The sequence below is a fragment of the Xenopus laevis genome, chromosome 1S (genome assembly GCF_017654675.1).
Source record: "Xenopus laevis strain J_2021 chromosome 1S, Xenopus_laevis_v10.1, whole genome shotgun sequence".
In the NCBI taxonomy this organism is placed as follows: domain Eukaryota; kingdom Metazoa; phylum Chordata; class Amphibia; order Anura; family Pipidae; genus Xenopus; species Xenopus laevis.
The window spans coordinates 37,355,946-37,377,919 of record NC_054372.1 but is presented as its reverse complement, the minus strand read 5'-3'; the positions used below and the strand labels follow the sequence as shown (position 1 = coordinate 37,377,919).

Here is a 21,974-nt window from a genome sequence, read left to right as displayed (position 1 = left end):
TACAGGGCAAATAATGCCTAAAAGGTCAACTTATACACTACTACAGCGGTAGTAAAATAAAAAAAAGTAAAATAAAAAAAAATGAATATTAAAAAAAAAAATTAAAGTTGGTGCTGCTGAACTACTAGGAGCAGCAGATTAGCACACCAGTCCCACTCCCCAACACTGCTAGACTAATAGCACTGGGCTCTTATAGTAGTAGTAGTAGTAGTAGTAGTAAAACAACAAAAAAATAAATAAAAGCAGTCCTTACAAGGACTACTGTTATTGCAGCAGTCAGCAGATGAGATCAGAAGCAGGACAGCTGCCCACTGCAGCTACATACAGAGCACTGCAGTAGAAGGTAGATTACTAGCCAGCAAAGCTACCTAAGCTTAAATGTCCCTCAAACCCCTGCAGACTTCTGTCCCTCCAATAACAGAGCAGTATCAAAACGATTACTAGCCAGCAAACTTTCAACTGTCCCTGAAATCACTAACAGGCAGCAGCTCTCTCCCTACACTATCTCTTCAGCACACACAGGCAGAGTGAAAAAACGCTGCAGGGCTTCGGTTTTTATAGGGAAGGGGAGTGGTCCAGGGGAGAGCTTCCTGATTGGCTGCCATGTACCTGCTGGTCTGGGGTGAGAGGGCAAAAAAAAGCGCCAACAATGGCGAACCCAAAATGGCGAACGTCGCGCGACGTTCGCGAACTTCCGGCGAGCGCGAACACCCGATGTTCGCGCGAACAAGTTCGCCGGCGAACAGTTCGCGACATCTCTAGTGGTTGATAGCTCTCCATCTGATTCTGGGCTATCCCTCCTTAGTTCGACACTTCGGCCTTCCAGACTGCTGCCTTGCAGATGTCCTCCGCCGATGAATGTTGCACCTCCTGGAGCTTCAATAGCAATAGGTATTGGTTGGTCTAACCCGCTGAGATGGGGGCTGATATTTTTAAGCACGTTATCCGTCACTTGTGTAACCATATCAGCCATGGATTTGTTAAATGACTCCTTCATCCAAGACATGAACTCATTGAATTGAGCCGGATTCCCTTCCGGATTCTGTATGCATTTGGCACAGGAATTGCTGTCTGGCAAAGCTGGATCGTTGCAGGAAGCACATTGTCTCCTATTGGATTTTCTTCTCTGACTTCCAGGAGAGCTCCTGTCAAGAGAAGAATACAATTAGCACTGTTTAAGTTAAGCAATGTATATTCCCATGTGAAAAGACATCCAATCTTCGCCTCTCGAAATAACTCACCCCCTTGAGCCCGAATGAGAGCGTCTGGAACTCATTGAGAATAATCCTAATTCTGACCCTGGAAGGAGAGGAATATATGTACCAGGGTGTCCTGCTCATTCATGTGGGCTTAACGTAATAAATAGAGGTGTACTCACAGTTGTACCCTCTGACCGCACAAAGGCACTTCAGGCAAACAGTGTCTTACCAGTCTGGCAGCTTGAGGGGGAGATGGCGCCCAGAATTTAAATTTTTTCGCGCCAATCTGCTTCCATGCGTCATTTCCGCTCGTTTTCGCGCCCAGGCGTCAATATTGAGCGTGCGTCAGCGTAGATGCGCCCGCGTCCATGCGTTCGCGCGCCCGCGTCCATGCGTTCGCGCGCCCGCGAAAACACGCTGGCGTCCGTCGCCATGTTGGCTGTGGAAGCAACGGTGTCTTATTGCGCATGCGCCGTTTACACGGCATTGCGTCTGACCGCACCGGGGGCACAATTTGGCCATAAGCCCGTCGGCTTCTCCAGGAGCTCACACAAGGATAAAGAACCTCGGCTCAGGAGCTTCAGCAGGAGAGAGGCAGTCTGCTGGACATCAGGGGGGAGCGACAGGAGGAAAAAAGATGGCGGCCAGGGGGCGGAAGTAAGTTTTTATAGAGGAAAACCTGTCCAATCACGAGGCAGGGGGGATTAACCCATAGTGTGCCCACTGCCATGTGGAAGGAACAGGAAACAAAGTTTCTCACTTACTTGGCTTTTAGCAGAGAGCACAGAACAGCTAACAGGTGCAAAAAAGATACTTTGTAACAATTTTGAGACACAAAAACACAGTTTAGATAAGGAGAAATATTTTCAAACTTTCATAATCTGCCAAATTTTGTAAAACAAACATGGTAATTAGGGGGTGTGGCCACAGAAAGGGGTGTGGTCAAAAATGTCTGCGCTACATGTGGGAAATAAATTTTTGTCCCTCTTTTTACTTCCATAATGTTGGGAGGTATGGATTAGGGATGCACCGAATCCAGGATTCGGTTCGGGATTCTGCCAGGATTCGGCCTTTTTCAGCAGGATTCAGATTCGGACGAATCCTTCTGCCTGCCCGAACCGAATCTGTATATGCAAATTATGGGTGGGAGGGAATATGTGTGACTTTTTGTCACAAAACAAGGAAGTAAAAAATGTTTTCCCTTTCCCACCCCTAATTTACATATGCAAATTAGGATTCCGTTGGGTATTCGGCCGAATCTTTCGAGAAGGATTCGGGGGTTTGGCCGAATCCAAAATAGTGTATTCGGTGCATCCCTATTATGGATACTTACTTTTAGATTAAGCTCTTTTGGGCAGGGCCTTGTTTTCCTCTTGTATTGGTTATTGGTGGTTTTATTGTGTGTTTAATGCAAGCACACATTTAGGGGCAGATTTATCAAGGGTCGAAGTGAATTCGAGAGAATTTTCGAAGTAAAAAAATTCGAAATTCTAAGTAATTTTTTGGATACTTCAACCATCAAATAGGATACTACGACTTCGAATTTACTTCGACTTCGATTCGAAGTAAAAATCGTTCGAATATTCGACCATTCGATAATCGAAGTACTGTCTTTTTAAAAAAACTTCGACTTCAATAGTTCGCCAAATTAAACCTGCCAAAGTGCTATGTTAGCCTATGGGGACCTTCTAATGCATTTTTCTAAATTTTTTGTAGTCGAAGAAAAATCGTTCGATCGATCGCTGAAATTGTTCGAATCATTCGATGCGAAAGATTTAATCGTTCTATCGAAGATTTTACTTCGACCGCAAAACGGTCAAATTCGGTAAAAAAACTTCGACTTCGATATTCAAAGTCGAAGTATAGCCATTCAATGGTCGAATTTCGAAGTATATTTCTCTTCGAAATCCGACCTTTTATAAATCTGCCCCTTATTGTACAACTCTGTGGAACAAGTTGCGTTAATGAATATGTTAACAATAATATATTTTCTACTTTTTCTTAAGGTGACATTTCACTGATATACTGAGAGGACAATCTGGGAAAAGCATGGCAACTGGAGATGTAAAAGGCTGTATAAATATAAAACCCATTTCCAAAAAAGTTGGAATGCTGTGTGAAACGTAAATAAAAAATAAAATGTGATCATTAGCACACCATTTATTGCATATCCTCATGTCAGGAAGGCTATTAACATCTAAGTGTTAGAGTCCAGTGTGACCCATGCTCTAGTATACTAGCTGGTTGTTAACCCCGTTGTCCTGGATAGTCCAAAACGTGTTACATCACATCAATTTAAGAATAATGTCAGAGGCACTTTTATCAAAGGTCAAATTTCGAATTTAGGGGAGTTTATAAAAGTTCACATGAATTTGAAATTCATCCTTTGATAAATGTGCCTCCAAGTGTTTTTTTTTTTGTTTTTTTGATTACACAACTTTTCCAATTGTTTGTTGCCCCTTTGCAAAAATGTGTCACTGGGATCAAATTTATAGCAAGCATAAACAATAACTTTTCTCAGTTTTAACACTTGTTTGTTGTATTTGTACTAGGGTTTCAGTTATTTGCAAATCATTGCATTATGTTTTTATTTATATATGACACAGCATCCCAGTTTTTTTTGGAAAACTTTCTATTTTTATATTCACATACACAAACACACACACAAAAGAAATTTGGGATGATGTGGTAGCCCAGTACCAAAAATGTGGTTAACCGTAATGAATCTAATTTTGTGTAGGCTCAGTGCATACAATTTCCTTTGTGTTTATAGGGTACACAACTTGTATGTTTGTGTTTTATTCAGTTTAATCATTTTCTGATTAAAGAGGTTGTTCACCTTCAAGCTAAATTTTATTATGTTATAGGATGGCTAATTCAAAGCAACTTTTCAATTGTTTTTTATTTTTTATAGTTTTTTTAAATATTTGCCTTTTCTTCTGACTCTATTTAGCTTTTCAGTGGACGTCACTGACCCTATTCAAAAAACAAATGCTCTGTACAAATGTATTGTTTTTGGAAATTTTTATTGCCCATCCTTCTATTAAGACTCTCTTATTCATGTTATTCAAATCAATGCATGGTTGCTAGGGGGATTTGGACCATAGCAACCAGACAGTTGAAATTGCAAATTGGACAGCTGCTAAATAAAAAGCTAAATATCTAAAAAAAAAAAATCACAAATAATAAAAAATGAAAACCAACTTCAAATTGTCTCATAATATCACTTTCTTTAATGATTATCACATATCTTTGTAGCTGCCTGTACTTCTATACAGCCATGCTCAGATTGACTTTATATGATGGCAGTATTAAAGGGCGAGGTGGAAGATTAATAATGTTTTTCCATTATGTTCCTCTCAAGCGGTTCTCATAAGAATAATCACGAATAATTACATTAACTGTATATTTACAGTTGGCTGGTTAGTTTTATAAATTACACCATTCTGGAAGCTGCTTGAGGGCCTGTTCATAAATGTATTGAGTTTTATTATTCTTGTTGCGCTGCCACATAGTTATTGAGTTTGTATAAAATGTGCTGCACACTTTGAACAGTATATGACTTTCTCACCCATAAATCTTAAAAGAAAGGGCACTATTACTTGCGTGTTGATAAAATATAGGCATCCCTGATAATGTTGGATAGTATTGGAGATTTTTCCTATAAAACTACTCACACTTTGTTTAATTTTTTTTTAATTTTATTAACCTTACTCACTCTATTAATTTACCAAACTAAAATTATCTTAAGTTGTCCAGACTTTGATGTTTACAATGTACAGGATTTATATATATATATATATATATATTATATTATATATATATATATATATATATATATATATATATATATATATATATATATATATATATATATATATATATATATATACATACTGTATATTATACAGGTATAGGATCTTTTATCCGGAAACCCATTATCCAGAAAGTTCCAAATTACGGAAAGGCTGTATTCCATAGACTCAATTTTATCCAAGTATTCCAAATTTTTAAAAATGGTACAAACTGAGATGTAATTAAACCTTGTTGGAAGCAAAACCAACCTATTGGGTTTATTTAATGTTTAAATGATTTTCTAGTAGGTGTGAAGATCCAAATAACAGAAAGATCCATTATCCGGAAAACCCCAGGTCCCAAGGCATTCTGGATAACAGGTCCCATATATATATATATATAGTCAGTAGGGTGGCACACCGCTTCTTGGTTCTATACCTGGGTGCCCGGTAAAAAAATATGTAGTGCAAAAATGACCAGCAACACCAGGGTTTCAGTGAAAAAGCAATATATTCATATGTGCATATTTAGCCAATTTGGCTAAATATGCACATATGAATATATTGCTTTTTCATATATATATATATATACAAGCTTGCTTCAGAATAAAAAACAGGTATTGCTGGGATTTTGACAACATGACATTGAAAACTACTGAGTGAAAGTTTGTTTAGCCATAATGTTGAGTACAAATGAAATGCAAATGTTACCTGTTTATTTATACATTGTGTTTAACTTGTGCTATAGAAAAAGCCACTGGTTGAACTTATACAGGCAGTGAATTCCAGTTGGCGAGTAAATGCTATAGCTCAGCACTTGTGGAAGACTCTTAGGAAGAAGAACCCACATCAGATTCTGAAGGGGGCAGTAATTTGGAACATGAAATAGGCAGTCCATTTGAACCAGCGGTAGTAAGTTTTAATCAATTTATTTACTCAACATTCTTTTAATCTAAGCATACACTGCAATCCATTTTACATGATTTAGGGGCAGATTTATGAGGGGTCGAATTTCAAATGCATGGGGGTTTTTTAAAACTTCCATAAACTCCCATGAACTCAAAATTCTGCCAATCGAAATTTATTAAAATAATTGAATTTTCTAAACTCGGCTTAAAAACTCGATTAGCAGGAAGGCTGCAAACAACTCCAAACTGATCCCTGGACGTCTCCCATTGACTAAAATAGCAATTTGACAGGTTTTAGGTGGCGAATAGGGATGGGCGAATTACGCCCATAGACTTGTATGGCGTTGTGCGTCCAAATAAAAAAGACGCGTTTCAAAATAATTTTGCCGCGCGACAAAATTTTTTTGACGCCCATACACTTTAATGGGCGTCGGCGACATTTCGCCAGCCGTGAATTTTTGACGGAACGAATCGGGTCAAATTCGCCCATCCCTAGTGGCGAATAGTCTAATTTGAGTTTTTAAAGGGCCAGAGTATGATAAATCTTGGAATTTGAATTTATAAAAAAATCGAAAATTTGAAATTCAAATTTTCAATTCGACCCTTGATAAATCTGCTCAGATTTAAAGTTCCCTGATTAAAATTATGTCAAAATATCAACAATTGTGTTTTATTGCTAAACTCTGTTACATTTGTTGTAGGAGGGGGCTCCCAATTCAGAGCAAGTTGAATTACTAAGGAAACAGCTTGCTGAATGTCAAGAGAAGCTTCAAAGGCTTAATTGTTTAGAAGAGAGACTGCAGTCTTTAGAGACTAGTATGAAAGGAAAAACAATTGTCGATGAGACTGGAATAACCTCATCAGCCGAGTCCTTCTTCTGGAAACAGAAAGACTGTTGGAGTCAAAACAGGTGATTACTCTTTTAATCTATCAATATTCAGATATATATCCTTGTGTTTTGGCATTGAGCAGTTATGAACCGAATCCAAATCCTAATTTTCTTATGCATATGAAAATTGTGATGTTATGTCAAAAAAGTAAAATCTATCAAGTAAAAAATGTTTTCCACTACCCACCCCCTATTTGCATATGCAAGTTAGGATTTGGTTTGGTATTTGGTTGAATCTTTAGCAAAGGATTCGGGGGTTTGGCCCGAAAAAAGTGGATTCAGTGCATCCCTAGTAGTAATTCACTCTATTCTTATTTAGTTGACAGTGCTAATGTTTGCAGGTGTAGGCACTATATGAAGCACATTTATCAATCGAATTTCGAATTCATGCAAGTTTTTTAAAACTCCCATAAACTGCCATAAATTCTAAATTCGACCAATCAAAATTTATTATTAAAATCACATTTTTTTCAACTCGGATGATTTGAAATGACTCAAAAACTCGAGTCGAATTTGATAAAACTTGAATGTCAGGTCCCGAGCATTCTGGATAACAGGTCCCATACCTGTAGTAATAATCTTTTCTTTTCAATATGACAGAAACCTATTAAATAGAAGAATTTATACTTGCCCAAAACAGCAGGATTCTAGTCATTGTTGGCTAGAGAGATAATAAATAATATTTTACAGAATTACTTGTCCTTGCCTTTGGAGTTTGCCATGAACTCCGAGGCCAGAATCTGCATGGAGCGGTGAGTAAAAATGAGGGGCTTTTGCTGGGGAGGGGGAGCAGGTAGGCTGGGGGAGGAGGGGGGGTCTACCCAGGGTAGTGGGAGGGTTTTTTCTTTATTACAGATTGAATTTTCCTTTAATAATAGCAAACAGTAATTGAATTGGAAATGTATTTGTTAGGAATTCTTCATTGCCAAAATGCCATTAAAATGTGAAATACCACAAAAGTTTGCGTTTCTAGTAATAAAATTCATGTTCAATGCTTTTATATCTCTAGTTCGTACTCATTACGGTGTGTAGTTGTACTGCCATCTAGCGTTAACTTGAAATAATTCTCAAAATGACTTGATTGCTGTCCCTGAATTAATAGGGTCCTATGCTTTAATATACCATTATATCTGTGCCAACTTCTTGTGGTATTGGCATGCCATTTTATTACCTTGTGTCTCAAGTATCAGAACATTATTTGTAAAATTTAAGGGCTTATGGCATACATTTTCAAAATCTTCATTTAAAGTGGTGGAAATCTTGTTGGCTCAGTGAAAAACCTCGCTCTCAATCTAACTGAATAAGCACAGTTATCATAACACTAACATGAACAATCTTGCTGCAGAAGGTGAATCTAAAAACAATTAAAGCATTTGGGTTTAAATATAAATATATATATATGTGTGTGTGTAGAATTCATCAGCACTCACCATTCACTTAGTTATTTGCCGGGTGCTAACCAAAATATCAACAGCAGTTCACGAAAGCACTCACGGCCATGGCCATCAAGCATATATCAAAATGTTTTTATTCGTGCATGGTGTATCAACGCGTTTCGGCTCACATGGAGCCGTTGTCAAGATAGTGACAGGAAGTGAGACATATCATTAAATAACCCCCATATCCAATCAGCGTGCAAATAGATAAAACATCACATATATAAGTTAAATAGCGACCCCCTATTCTCATTTTAGTGCATAGTAAAAATAATCTCACACCCATTAAGTGAATGTTACCCTTTAAAAATGCAACAAGTGTTGTATGTGTGCGTAGCCATTGTAAGGCATATAGAGAGAATCTTCTCTCATTAAAAAAAGGCTTAAAATTCATGTAGAAGTTAAATTCGTAGCATACAGTGTATCCGTTTAGTGTATACAATGTAACCATCTAAAAATCTAAAAACAGTGTGGAAGGGAATCTGTGTGTCTAAGTAGCAACAGTATCAAACCAACATTACTCGATCAACATAGAATATCTCAAAGCTTATACATGATACTTAGTCAATCTGCTGCATGCATATGCCCACTAAATGGAATGTACATTTCAAAATCATCTTAGATTAGAATTTAGTGTCATCATACATATTCAGTCATAGGTAAGTGGCAAGGGAACACATTTCATTAAGCCCTCTGGGTGCTAGTAGTAGAACCCTCATTTTACATCCCCTGATTTTTTTTCTGGTCCCCTGAAAAAATGTAAAATGGGGGTTCTACTGTATATATATATATATATATATATATATATATATATATATATATATATATATATATATATATATATATAGTCCACGAGGTAGCCAGCACTCTCGATAAAAGGTTTGAGTCTTGCTTGGTATATATATATATATATATATATATATATATATATATATATATATATATATATATATATATATATATATATATATAAAGGCTTGAGCACACACTTCAAAAAAGTTTTCACCTGGGTGCAAGACAGAACGGCTTATATAGTAATAGAATGCTGATGCACACCAGGATTTATCTTTCAAAATTTACTTTCTTTATTTAATCGACGTTTCGGTCCACGTCTGGGACCTTTATCAAGACGATAAAGCTTCCAGACGTGGACCGAAAAGTCGATTAAATAAAGAAAGTAAATTTTGAAAGAAAAATCCTGGTGTGCATCAGCATTCTATTACTATATATATATATATATATATATATATATATATATATATATATATATATATATATATATATATATATATATTATATATATATATATATATATATATATAGTCTCAGTTTTATCCAAATAATCCAAATTATAATAATCTTTTCCTTTTTCTCTGTAATAATAAAAACATGCCTTGTACTTGATCCAAACTAAGATATAATTAAAGGAAAACTATACCCCCAAAATGAATACTTAACCAACAGATAGTTTATATCAAATTGAATGACATATTAAAGAATCTTACCAAACTGGAATTTATATTTACATAAATATTGCCCTTTTACATCTCTTGCATTGAACCACCATTTCGTGACTCTATCTGTGCTGCCTCAGAGATCACCTGACCAGAAATACTACAACACTAACTGTAACAGGAAGACGTGAGGAAGCAAAAGGCAGATCTCTGTCTGTTAATTGGCTCATGTGACCTAACATGTGGTTTGTATGTGTGCAAAGTGAATCGTACGATCTCAGGGGGCGGCCCTTATTTTTTAAAATGGCAATTTTCTATTTATGATTACCCAATGGCACATACTACTAGAAAAGTATATTATTATGATAATGGTTCATTTACATGAAGCAGGGTTTTACACATGAGCTGTTTTACTCAGTATCTTTTAATAGAGACCTACATTGTTTGGGGGGTATAGTTTTCCTTTAATCCTTATTCAAGCCAAAATAAGCCTATTGGGTATATTTAATGTCTACATGATTTTCTTGTAGATCTTTCCAAACTATATAAAGATCCGTTATCCGGAAAGCCCCAGGTCCCAAGCATTCTGGATAACAGGTCCCATACCTTTTACCTGAAAGATGGGATTTTTAGAAGCCCATTGATCAGATAGCAAACTCTAACTGTCACCCATAAATTAATATGATTCTAAAAATCCCATAGGAATGAATAGAAAGTGGGTGAGTATTTCTTTGTTTATCTCTAATGTCACATTTTGGAAAATCGGCCCTTTAGTGGAATTGGATGCTTGGGTATTTTCTCATATGAATCATTGATATAAATGTGTTGATTATTTAGATTTAATTTTACTTTGTACATGATCTCATTGTGTCTGATTGCTACCAGAAAGCACTGCACACTGTAAGTAGTACAGTTATAACAAGATAAAAATAATTACAGTTTAACACTAGACAGCAAATGACAGGGAGCTGTAAACCATTACATGCAAAAAAATCGATTTTTCACTTCTACATCCCTTGTTCCACTGACTGAATCATGAGAACAACATTAAAAACTCTTGTCATTTTACTACTAAACATTGTCTGTGTATAGTAAATCAAACTGCCTGATAGCTCGCTATGTAAAGAGGGGGCGAAGGTTAAAATTCAACTGTACGTTTATTCCACAGAATTAAAGACAAAGGCCGATATCCCAGCGAGTCATCATCAGCCGTCTGGATACAGTTCTGTGTTATCTGCAGACATCTCCCATTGCCATTAACATTAATTATAGCAGCTTGACAGAAGATTCAGAAGTAAGTAAAACCGGCAAATGATTTACTGAATTCCATTGTGGGGTCAAAAGAACAGGGGAAACCCTTGAAAAGGAAAGTGTTTGATAAACTGTACAGGACATCTTACTTGCAAAAGAAAATGTAAATGTATATAGGCATGCAGAGAATCAGTAAGTAATTTTTAATAAAAGCTTTGCAATTTAAAAGTTAAAACTGTCTTGATGGTTTTTTTTCGTTAAAAAGAAACAATTCTTTTATGTTACTGGTCCTTTAAGCTTCATGGCATTTTTTCTCTTTGGTGTGTTAAAGGGGAACTATTGCAGAAATAAACATCTTGGGGGGTTATTTACTAAGCTCTGAATACCCAAAATTCCCTGAAATCCAAAAAATGTGTGATTTTTTTTTTTATAAAATCTGACTTTTAACAAAAATCACGATTTTTTCGGAAATTAATTAAACCCCGAGGGCTAAAAAGCCAGAATATAAAAACTCGGCATCTCAAACCTGTCGAAGTTGCATAAAAGTCAATGGGAACAGTCCCATTGATTTTTTGTTGTGTCGGGGGTTTCGGGCAATTTCACGATGTTTTCGGAGCTTTCGGGGAAAATTCACAAAAAAATCATGAAAATCTGAGCTTTTCCCCCAAAGCAAATTTTCAGGAAAATGTAATAATAAATAAGCGTTAAAAACCCGAGCGGGTTAGATCGGAGTTTGTAGCAGCCGAAATTGAGATAAATAAGCCCCTTAATATAAGCTTCCTCAGACTGAAATAAGAAACTTTCTAAATACAATCAATTAAATATTCTGCATCGTTTCTGATATAATGAAGTTTATCTTCACTATCCTTCTCTCAGCATCTGTTTTTCTTCATTCTCTCTTCATGCAGCAGTTGGGTGTCAGATATTAATTCACATTTAGATCCAACATATCTTATAGGGGGGGGGGTGGCGTCCTTTCCTAGCAGATGAATTAGAGCTCACTCAAATAACTGATTCCAGTACAAACAAAAAATAACAAAATAACTGCCTTTTGCACAAATGCTGCAAGTAGAGAGACATGATGTCTGGTTATTTATTAGAGTGAGCTCTAATACATCTTCTAGGCAAAATAAGCCCCCCTATAAGATATATTCAATCTAACTGTTAATAATTATCTGACACCCAACTCCTGAATGAAGACAGAATGAAGAGAAAAAGATGCTGAGAGAGGGATAGTAAAGATCAACTTTATTTCAGAAACAGTACACCATTTTTAACTGATTATATTGGGAAACCTTCTTATTTCAGTATGCGGAACCTTCTATTAAATTTTCATTTTCCCGATAGTTCCCCTTTAAACTTCCCGTGTATCAAAATTTAAGCTGTTGAATAATTCACTCTGTGTGTATGTGCGTGTATGTATGCATGTATAGTATACTAAAATATGTAAAAATTATTAAAATATGTATTTTGTGGTCACAACCTCATTGCACCCCCGCCTAATGGTTTTAAAAATTAGTGGTGAGCACAACTTTCCCTTGTTTGTTAAAAATTAAGGTCAATTGTTTTAAAAACAGCATGGATTTATGCTACTGTAGGGCCCTATAGGGATACAGGCCCTATAGAGTTAATCTTTTCACCATTTCCTTGGGTTATTAGGTAGAATCCCTGTTACAAAATAACCTTTACAGTGATAGGCTGAGAGATTTGATGACACTGCTCTGACTCACTCCTATATAGTGTGTGCAGGGAGTGGCCTCTTCCTCTTTTGCCTCTGGATGTGATTCCAGCTGGATGTGCTCAGGGGGACTGAGTGCAATAGGCCCAGAAGAAGTCATGTGTCCAAGTCGGGGACCAGGAAACCCCGTGAATGAGGAGCAGATATACTAGGGCAGACTTGTCATAGTCTCTCTAGGAGAGAAAGGCAGATAGGATAGAGAAAGAGCAGCTGAAGCTCCAACAAGGATTTGCAGTAAGGGAGTAGCTTCCCAGAGGCTCTGTGTGTTGCCTCCAGTCAGGGACCTCAGTGAAGAGGGACTGTAGGGTAGAAGCTGCTTTCCTGACAACTTCCAGGAGGGAAAGGTTGTACTGCATTTGCCTGTGTACTCTCTGTGTGAGCCTGCCTTTGTTCTGTGTGAGCTCTCAATATGCTGTTTTCCTCAAGCTCCTGCGTGAGTATTAAATCTGTGGTCATTTGCCCTTTTTGGCATAATAAACCGTTCCTGATTGTTAAGAACCTCCTGGCGCCCAAGTTGTTTTTGTGTGCACAGTAGCCTGGGGGGGATGTAGTTGCACTACACCATAGAGGGAACACTTCCACTTAGCGAAGGCCCTGCCCTGGGTGTAAGTCACGTGTAGCCCATGCTCTAGTGTTCTAGCTGGTGAATTAACCCCGAGTGGCCCAAATAGGTGTTACACTACCTTAGTTATCAATTACTGGAGCCAGTTCATTAACACTGGGCAATTTTGAACCTGGCCAGTAATCCATATTAACAAATTCGTTAAAGGTGCCCAATGTTGATAGATGGACCCCAGTGTGTTATTATTAAAGAGAAGAGGTAAATCAATCAGAAATGACACTTTTTTTCAATAGGACACTATGGGAAGTAGGGATGCACCGAATCCACTATTTTGGATTTGGCCGAACCCCCGAATCCTTCACGAAAGATTCGGCCGAATACCGAACTGAATCCAAATCCTAATTAGCATATGAAAATTTGGCGTGTTAAGGGGAAAACATTTTTTACTTTCTTGTTTTGTTACAAAAAGTCCCGTGATTTCCCTCCCTCAGTTCGGCCAGACACAAGAATTCAGTGGATTCGGTGCATCCCTAATGGGAAGTGCCAGTGGCATATTTGTTACTTTCTGAGCTAATGGGTTCCCAGTAGAGATTGATTAACACATTTTTTCACAGCAAAAATGACACCCATAGACTCAATGGGTGAAAAAAATTGTCTCCACATTTAAGCTGATTAAAAATGCAATCGGCAAACAGCCCAAAATCTCCCCTTATCTCATTATCTTGTATTTATTCACTTGACATTAATTTTATATATTTCATTTTTTTTTTTTCAGGATGGAAGAAACATCAAAGTTTTTGAAATGTTCAAATACTACATAAAAGTTTATCCATTGATTTTGATCAATATCAAAAATATTTCAATATATCAATATTTAAAAGCATAGGACTCAGCTCTATGTGGCATAGGCTCAGCTCTATGCGGTTTCTTAATAGCACCCCATACCCACCCCTTTATACTAATGGTGGTCCTATGCTTTTAAATATGGGCGTTGGTTTGAGCAATCTCTCTCTCTTAAAAGCCCTTGCTGGCGGGGGAGGATTCAGCTTTCAGATTGAAACCAATGCACAACACACATTGTGTACAGGTAATGCTATTATGCAGAGAAGTATCTTTTTATATTGTGACCTGAGTTAAGTAAGTTAGGGACCGCCATATGGGGTTTACCTTGACGCGGTATGATGGCTTTTCAACTTTATGATCATAACTTTGTAACTAAAAACCCCTGTTTTGTAAACATATGCATTTGCATTTATATTGACAAAAAGGAACACCAAGAGCCCCAATAGTGTAATATGTTTTTACAAGGAGTAATGGTAGAGTAAACAAGTTAATACTCACAAACCAGGGTTACCGATAGGCAACCACTGTATAGGCAGGTGGGGAGATTATCCTGACCCCACTCAGGAATAAGATGTCGCTTTCTGTAGAAGAAGAAAATGGGGATGATACCCCTCCACTCGGGGTGGACTCGATATAGTAGTAAGACAAAACAGAGGCGCCAAAAGGATAAAATTAGCTAAAAACACTTAAAAACCCAATGGGTAATTTAGAGGAGGTAGTAGTGGACTTACCTCCTCCAAGCAGACACCAACGAAAGTGGTAATTTTCAGTAATAGTTTATTCACAAAACAGTATTGCAACGCGTTTCGCAGGCATTTCCTGCTTCATCAGGCAATGTGGAACGGGAGCAAAAACAACAGTGTCTTTGTATAAACACGCCAGGCGCCTCTGTCCAATTTTATCCTTTTGGCGCCTCTGTTTTGTCTTACTACTGCATTTATATTGAATTACATATGAGACAGGGGACCAGGGAAGTGCCTTGTAAGTAGCACTTCCATTATACATAAATATATTTTGATTTAGCCTTAAGAGTGCTTCCAATAATCCCCCTTGATTTTAGAGAAAACAATAAAACAATGTTAAAAACTATAAATTATCTAAAAACAGGAACCAAGTCATATTCCATATTTAATCCATTGGGTGATAAACTGTCCAGTTTCCGAATCCACTAGGCTTCCCTATAAAGTAGTTTTTTTAAACGGTCCCCGCCCCTTCTCATCCTTTGGACTCCCTCAACAATCTGAAATTTTAGCTGGTGTACAGCATGTCCCATTTCTGCAAAGTGCCGAGCCACCGGCTGATCCATTCTTTTATTCTTAATGGCCGATTTATGTTTCCTAATCCTATCTCTGGCCATACGTGATGTCTGTCCGACATATATCATGCCACATGGGCATTTAATCACATATACTGCATACATAGTTGTATACGAGAACTGGCCAGAGATAGGAATAGGGGCCCCATTTCTGGGATGGTAAATAACTTCGCCTTTTTGAACATTATTGCAACAGTTGCACATGCAACAGGGGAAGGTTCTCTTTTTCGCTGGGCGTAACACTGTTTGTTTACTTTTTATTTCTGGACCAACATCCGCGTTCACTTACATAGACCCAATAGTGCACGCTTTTTATAGGACATGACTGGTGGACTTTGGAAAACCGGTATCTCCCCCAGATTTGTTTGTAGAATACTCCAATGTTTTTTAATTATTTTACCGATTCGGTCATTCAATCTATTATAAGCCGACACAAAAGGAATCCTAGACTTCTCTTGTTTTACTGACTTAGTTAATAAACTGTTCCTTTCCACTTTTTCTATCTCTCCTTTCTATCTTTCCACAACTTTTCTAGGGTACTTTCTAGAGACAAATTTCTCTGTTATTTCCTCCAACCTCACCTGTGACAGCCCCTCATCTGACACTATCCTTTTTACATTGTCTGTGATGGATGAAAGGAAGAGAAATGGAGTATCGTAATTCTGTCAGTTTCTTTTGTAAAGAGATCAGTTTGCACCTTATTACCAACCACATATACTCTTGTATCCAGGAAAGCTATCTCCTTAGGATTAGCATGAATTGTGAACTTGATATTTGTACATACAGAATTAATTTCCCAAAAGAATTGGTCAAGTGATGAACGTGGCCCCCTCCATAACATAAAGACATCGTCAATATAGCGTAGCCATTTTACACAATATTTTTTGAACCAACAATTGGTAAAGATACATTTTTCTTCATATTTTCCCATATAAATATTTGAATAGGAGGGTGCCACATTCGACCCCATGGCTGTACCCTTAATTTGTAGAAATAATTCATCCATAAACATGAAAAAATTCCATCATAGAATCATTTCAATACAATTTAATAAAAAAAAAATTGTTTGGCCCCATCAAGGGTCTCCTCTTGTTCCAAATACAAACAGAATGACTTCCTTGGAAGCAAGACCAGCCTACTGGGTTTATTTAATGTTTACATGATTTTTAAGTAGACTAAATGTATGAAGATCCAAATTACGGAAAGATCTGTTATCCGGGAAACCCCAGGTCCCGAGCATTCTGGATAACAGGTCCTATACTTGTATATGTATTGCTATTGAAAGCAGTGTTTGTCTGTGCCCTTCTATTCTCTGCCCTGATGGTTCAGGCTGTTGATACAATGTAAGACAAAGCAGCTAATTATCAGACCTGTCTTTGCTGGGAGACAAAAACTTTTGCAACATTGTTTAAATAGTAACAACCAGGAGTTAAGCAAATGCTGCTTTCAATAGCAATTTTTGCAAATAACTTTAAAAGCACCGAAGATTTTTAATAAATGTATATTGGAAATTTGCTTAGAATTGTGTTTTGTTTTTTTATTATTATTATTATTAACATGTATTTATATAGCGCCAACATATTTCGTAGCACTGTAAAGTAAATGTGTTTATACAGCTAAATCACATGAATTACATACATAGAACATATGGAGTTACATACATCACAATCGGTACAAAAGGTGATGAAGGCCCTGTGCAGAAAGAGCTTAAAATCTGAAGGGAAGGGAATAATACACAAGGTGTGGGAGTGGGCAAGATCAGAAATAAGTGAATGAGAGATGTGGTACTGTATGTGGTATTGCATTTGGTAGTTAAGAGTGAGGGTAGGCTTCTCTAAATAAGTGTGTTTTAAGAGATTTCTTGAAAGCAGAAAGGTTGGGAGAAAGTCGGACAGACCGTGGGATAGAATTCCAGAGGAGGGATGCAGCCCTTGCAAAGTCTTGAATGCGAGCGTGTGAGGAGGTAATGAGAGAAGAGTTGAGTAGCAGGTCAGTAGAGGAGCCTAGCGCTTTGGTGAGTATATAGAGATGAGTTCAGAGATGTAGGGTGGGACAGAGTTATGAAGTGTTTTGAATGTCAGGGTCATTAATTTGAAATTAATTCTGTAGAGTAGTGGAAGTCAGTGCAGGGATTTGCAGAATGGCGAGGCAGAGGAGGAGCGGTTGCTGAGGTGTATAAGCCTCGCAGCAGTGTTCATTATGGACTGGAGAGGTGACAGTCTCTGGTGGGGAATGCCAATTAAAAGAGAGTTACAGTAGTCTAGACGTGATATGATGAGAGAGTGAATAAGAATTTTGGCAGCATCTTGGGTGATAAATGATCTTATTTTGGATATGTTTCTTTACGTAGAAGTGACATGATTTAATAAGTGACTAGATGTGAGGAGTGAATGACAGGGCAGAATCTAGGATAGCCCCAAGGCTCCGGGCCTGGGGAGATGGGGTGATAGTGGAATTGTTATCTATGATGGATACTTCCGGGATGTTACTGGTGTTAGTTGGAGGGAAGAGAACCATTTCCGTTTTAGAGAGGTTTAATTTAAGTTAGCGTTGTGACATCCAAGTAGAGATAGCGGACATGCAATGATCCTTAAAACAGAAGTGCCATAGGGACTTTGGGCAAGTAAAACAAAATCTAACACTGAGTAATGGAAACTAGATCCAAATACTTTTCATTTTCAAGAGCTGTTTTAGAAAGTGTGAAATGCAGTAGAGGTGTTGATTACAGCAAACTCATTCACGTGCATAGTGTTCTGTAATAAAATATGTTTCTCACGTGGACATCCAGTCTCTTTCTCTGAGGTTTCTTGCCTCTCACATGAATTGTTTACAATTTAGTGGATAAGTATGTCAGAAAATAAACTAAGAATTTATACATAATGTTGGCTTGGACTGTACTCGTTCTCGTCATTTCCCACGTGTGATTTTTTGGAAAAGGCTGTGCCTATTGCAGCACCATAAATAACTGTACCTGATAACTGGATATTCTGTTAATGTAAACAAATATAATGGATACATTGTTGTTTAATATGTACATATTATCCTATTTTGTCCAATTGAAATTTATTATAATTACAATCCTTTGTTGTCATTAGAGCATAGACAGGCTACACAGCTTGACTCAGAGAATCCTGAATAAACAAGATGCATAGAGAATAAGTGAATAAGCTTGAGATCAGAGCAGTAAAAAATACAGATGGGATGCAAACGGACAAGATCAAAGTGTTTGTTACTAGGGGTCACAGGTTGCATAGTAGATAATACCAAAAGAATCTGAGAGAAGTTGAAATATGTGAAGAATAATCTCATCTCTTATCTAGCAAAGAATATATATAATACACAAATTTCAATGAGTCATGTGACAGAAATGACATCAGAACTCACCGTTTATAACTGATGACATCAGAACTCACTGTTTATAAGGATATAATTTACAGGATATTCATGGCTTTTGTGTATTATACAAATATATTCAACATCACGGTGAAAAAAATAATCCCCCACTATTGTGGGGTAATGTAATAAAATAAAATTTGCACAACTAAGAATAAAAAATCATAATGTAATATTCTCCCTTAGACCGTTATTGCATTGCACATTTTAATTGCACACTTGTAAGAGCTTGAAGGTGGCTAATCTTTTTGAGCAAAAATCACTTTTTTAGTAAGACGTTTTATATTACATTCACTGTGCACTGGTGCAAACTACAAACTTCACAATCTTTCTTCCACTGTTGAAAGTGGTCAGTAAATAGTTTCAGCGTTCGCCAAAGTAATATTAACTTTGTGCAAAGGAAAATTTGATCACACAAAGGCATATATTTTTGCATTTTGAATAGTTTTTCCTTTACCAACTTTAATTACATTCCCCCATTAGTGTACAAGTGTACAGGTATGGGATCCGTTATCCAGAAAGCTCCGAATTACGAAAAGACCATCTCCCATAACTCCATTTTATCCGGATATTTCAAGTTTTTAAAAATGATTTTCTTTTTCTCCGTAATAATAAAACAGTACCTTGTACTTGATCCAAACTAAGATATTATTAATTCTTATTGGAGGCAAAACCAACCTATTGGGTTTATTTAATGTATACACGATTCTCTGGTATAATTCAGGTATGAAGATCCAAATTATGGAACATTCCATTATCTGGAAAGCCCCAAATCTTGAACATTCTGGATAACTGGTCCCATACATATATTATATCTTCATAGAGTCACCAGACTTTTCTTTTCTTCCATCATATAGGAATTGTTAAATGACAACCTGTTATATGATTTAAGAAGCACTATCGTGTCTTTCTATGATTTTATCTATGTTAACAACATATTTTTGTGAAATAATTATAAAGCTTGTGCAGTGCATTAATTATTTATAATGATCTCAACAACATTTTGTTGTCTAATTAAATAAGCCACAAAGAACCTTTTGATCAGGGACATTTTTTTCTCATACCGTGTGCCACTTAGTTAACCTCAATAAAGATGTTTGCATTATTGAACTTTAGAAATACTAAAGTGGACAGGCTATTCAAATGAGCTCTGGAAATTGCACTTGAATTTCATCATAGAAAAGACGCTTATTTTTTTATGTAAAAAAAAGAAGCGCCTTTTCAAAACATACTGCTTTCTAAGGGCAATTTTCATAACTTTCTCGTACTGCAGGTTTACTATTGTGAAATTATTAATGTGGCTAGATCATGTTTAGTGGAATAAATATACTCTATAATATAACACTTTTGAAGATAATAAGGGGGTTATTTACTAAACTTCAAATGCCAAAAACCTCTAAAATGTGTATGTTTTTAGTATAAAATCTGAATTTTAGTGGCAAAAACCCCCACAAATCTTTCAAGATTCATTATACCCTGAGGATGGAAAAAGTCAGAATTCAAAAATCCGGCATCTTAGACCTATTGCATATAAGTCAACAGGAGAAGTCCCAAAGATTTTTTGTTCTGCTCTAGGTGTAATCTGAAGATTTTTCGGGCAAAAAACAGAAAAAAATGGAGTTTTCGGGTGGAAAATCCAAAAACTTGTAGGATTAGTTTTTTTCACGATTTTTTTGAGTTTTTTCCAACAAACAAATGTTTCAGAAAAGTATATTCATAAATAAGGAGAAAAAAACAGTGCAGATTTGGTCAGAGTTTTTTTCACAAAATATTGAGATCAATTCAGACTTTGATAAATAGGCCTCCCCAAGTCACATTGGGTTTACTTGACCTGTATTAAAGCTTTTATCCCAAAGCTACCAAATAACTTCTATCTTTATACATATATATATATATATATATATATATATATATATATATATATATATATATATATATATATATATAGAAGAAACGATATTGGAACGCACTCCATGAGCGGGTCGAAGCCTGGGTGCCAGTTGAGTATAGATAATACGTATTTCGCCAAGTAACAGCACTCCAAGGAAGGAAGTAAATAACGCCAAGAAAGATTAATAATATGCCAGGTTTATTAGTTCCAACGTTTCGGCTCCATGTTGGAGCCTTCGTCAGGGAAAAGAAAATAACAGTGAATGGTCAGGACATTTAAAATGGCAGCAGTTGGCGCCAAAATCACGTTGCTAGGAGCCCCTAGCAACCTCATTATAAATTATCGTAAACGTCCCGTGTAGCAAAGAGCAAACATTTAATCATATAGTGGTGCCGTTATTAAGGTGGGGGACAATATGCCATGCGAGTGATAGAGGGCTCATACCTACATTGGGAGTTTCCCAGCGCATCGTGGTAACCAGGCAAGGATCGCGACCTGCGCTTACAACAGCAGAGGTGAACCGGAACTCATAGCGGAACCCGACAAGACAGAGCACGAACCCAGCGGCTGTTGCCTAGCAACCCGTAAACCATTGCGGTGCGGCTGCTCAGTGTAGCAGAACAAAATCACTCAAAACTTTGCCCCATAAGGGGTATAGTAGGGGATATAACTGGCATTTATGGGGAGTGCTCTTTGCTAGTAAAAGCTAAGAGTAAGCCCGCATTGGCACAGTATTTTCCCTGGCTTTCGGGTAAACGGGTGCTCTGGACAGGCATAGGAAAGTGGGTTGCTCTGAGTCGTCCCAAACACGAGAAAAAATTTTTTTCTTTCAAGGGGTCCACATGCTGAAGGCAGGTACTCACGGGAAGTTAGAAACGCAGAGGGTGCCTTTGTCCAGGGGTAGCCAACATATTGGGAACACATAGGTAAAGCCCGGGGACCTTGTCCGCAACCATATCTACTCCAGGATACACCTGCTATCCAGAATGACGGCATATTGAAAAAAAGGAAAATACACAGTGTAAACGGTGACCACACACAAAAACTGTTAAAAAGCTAAATGGAAGTGGGACATCATGGCAAAATACCGCTTAGGGAAAATTGCAACATAGTATCAGCAGTATAGTAACGACATAGTGGCAGAGATTGTAGGAGAGAGAGAAACAAGTATAAAGTCAAGAGATAACCATAATCATAGTTACATGAAACACCCCAATGGAAGTGATTCATTAAGGCCCCTAGGGGCAACAGTATCCAATCTGTGGATCCATCTTGATTCCCTTCTAAGTAAGGCTTGATCA

The 21,974-nt window shown here is 37.2% G+C and overlaps 1 pseudogene; it reads left to right on the top strand.

The window, feature by feature from the left end:
- The first annotated feature begins 1,631 nt into the window (after positions 1-1,631).
- On the top strand, positions 1,632-18,541 carry LOC108704301 (annotated as a pseudogene).
- The last annotated feature ends 3,433 nt before the right edge of the window (positions 18,542-21,974 follow it).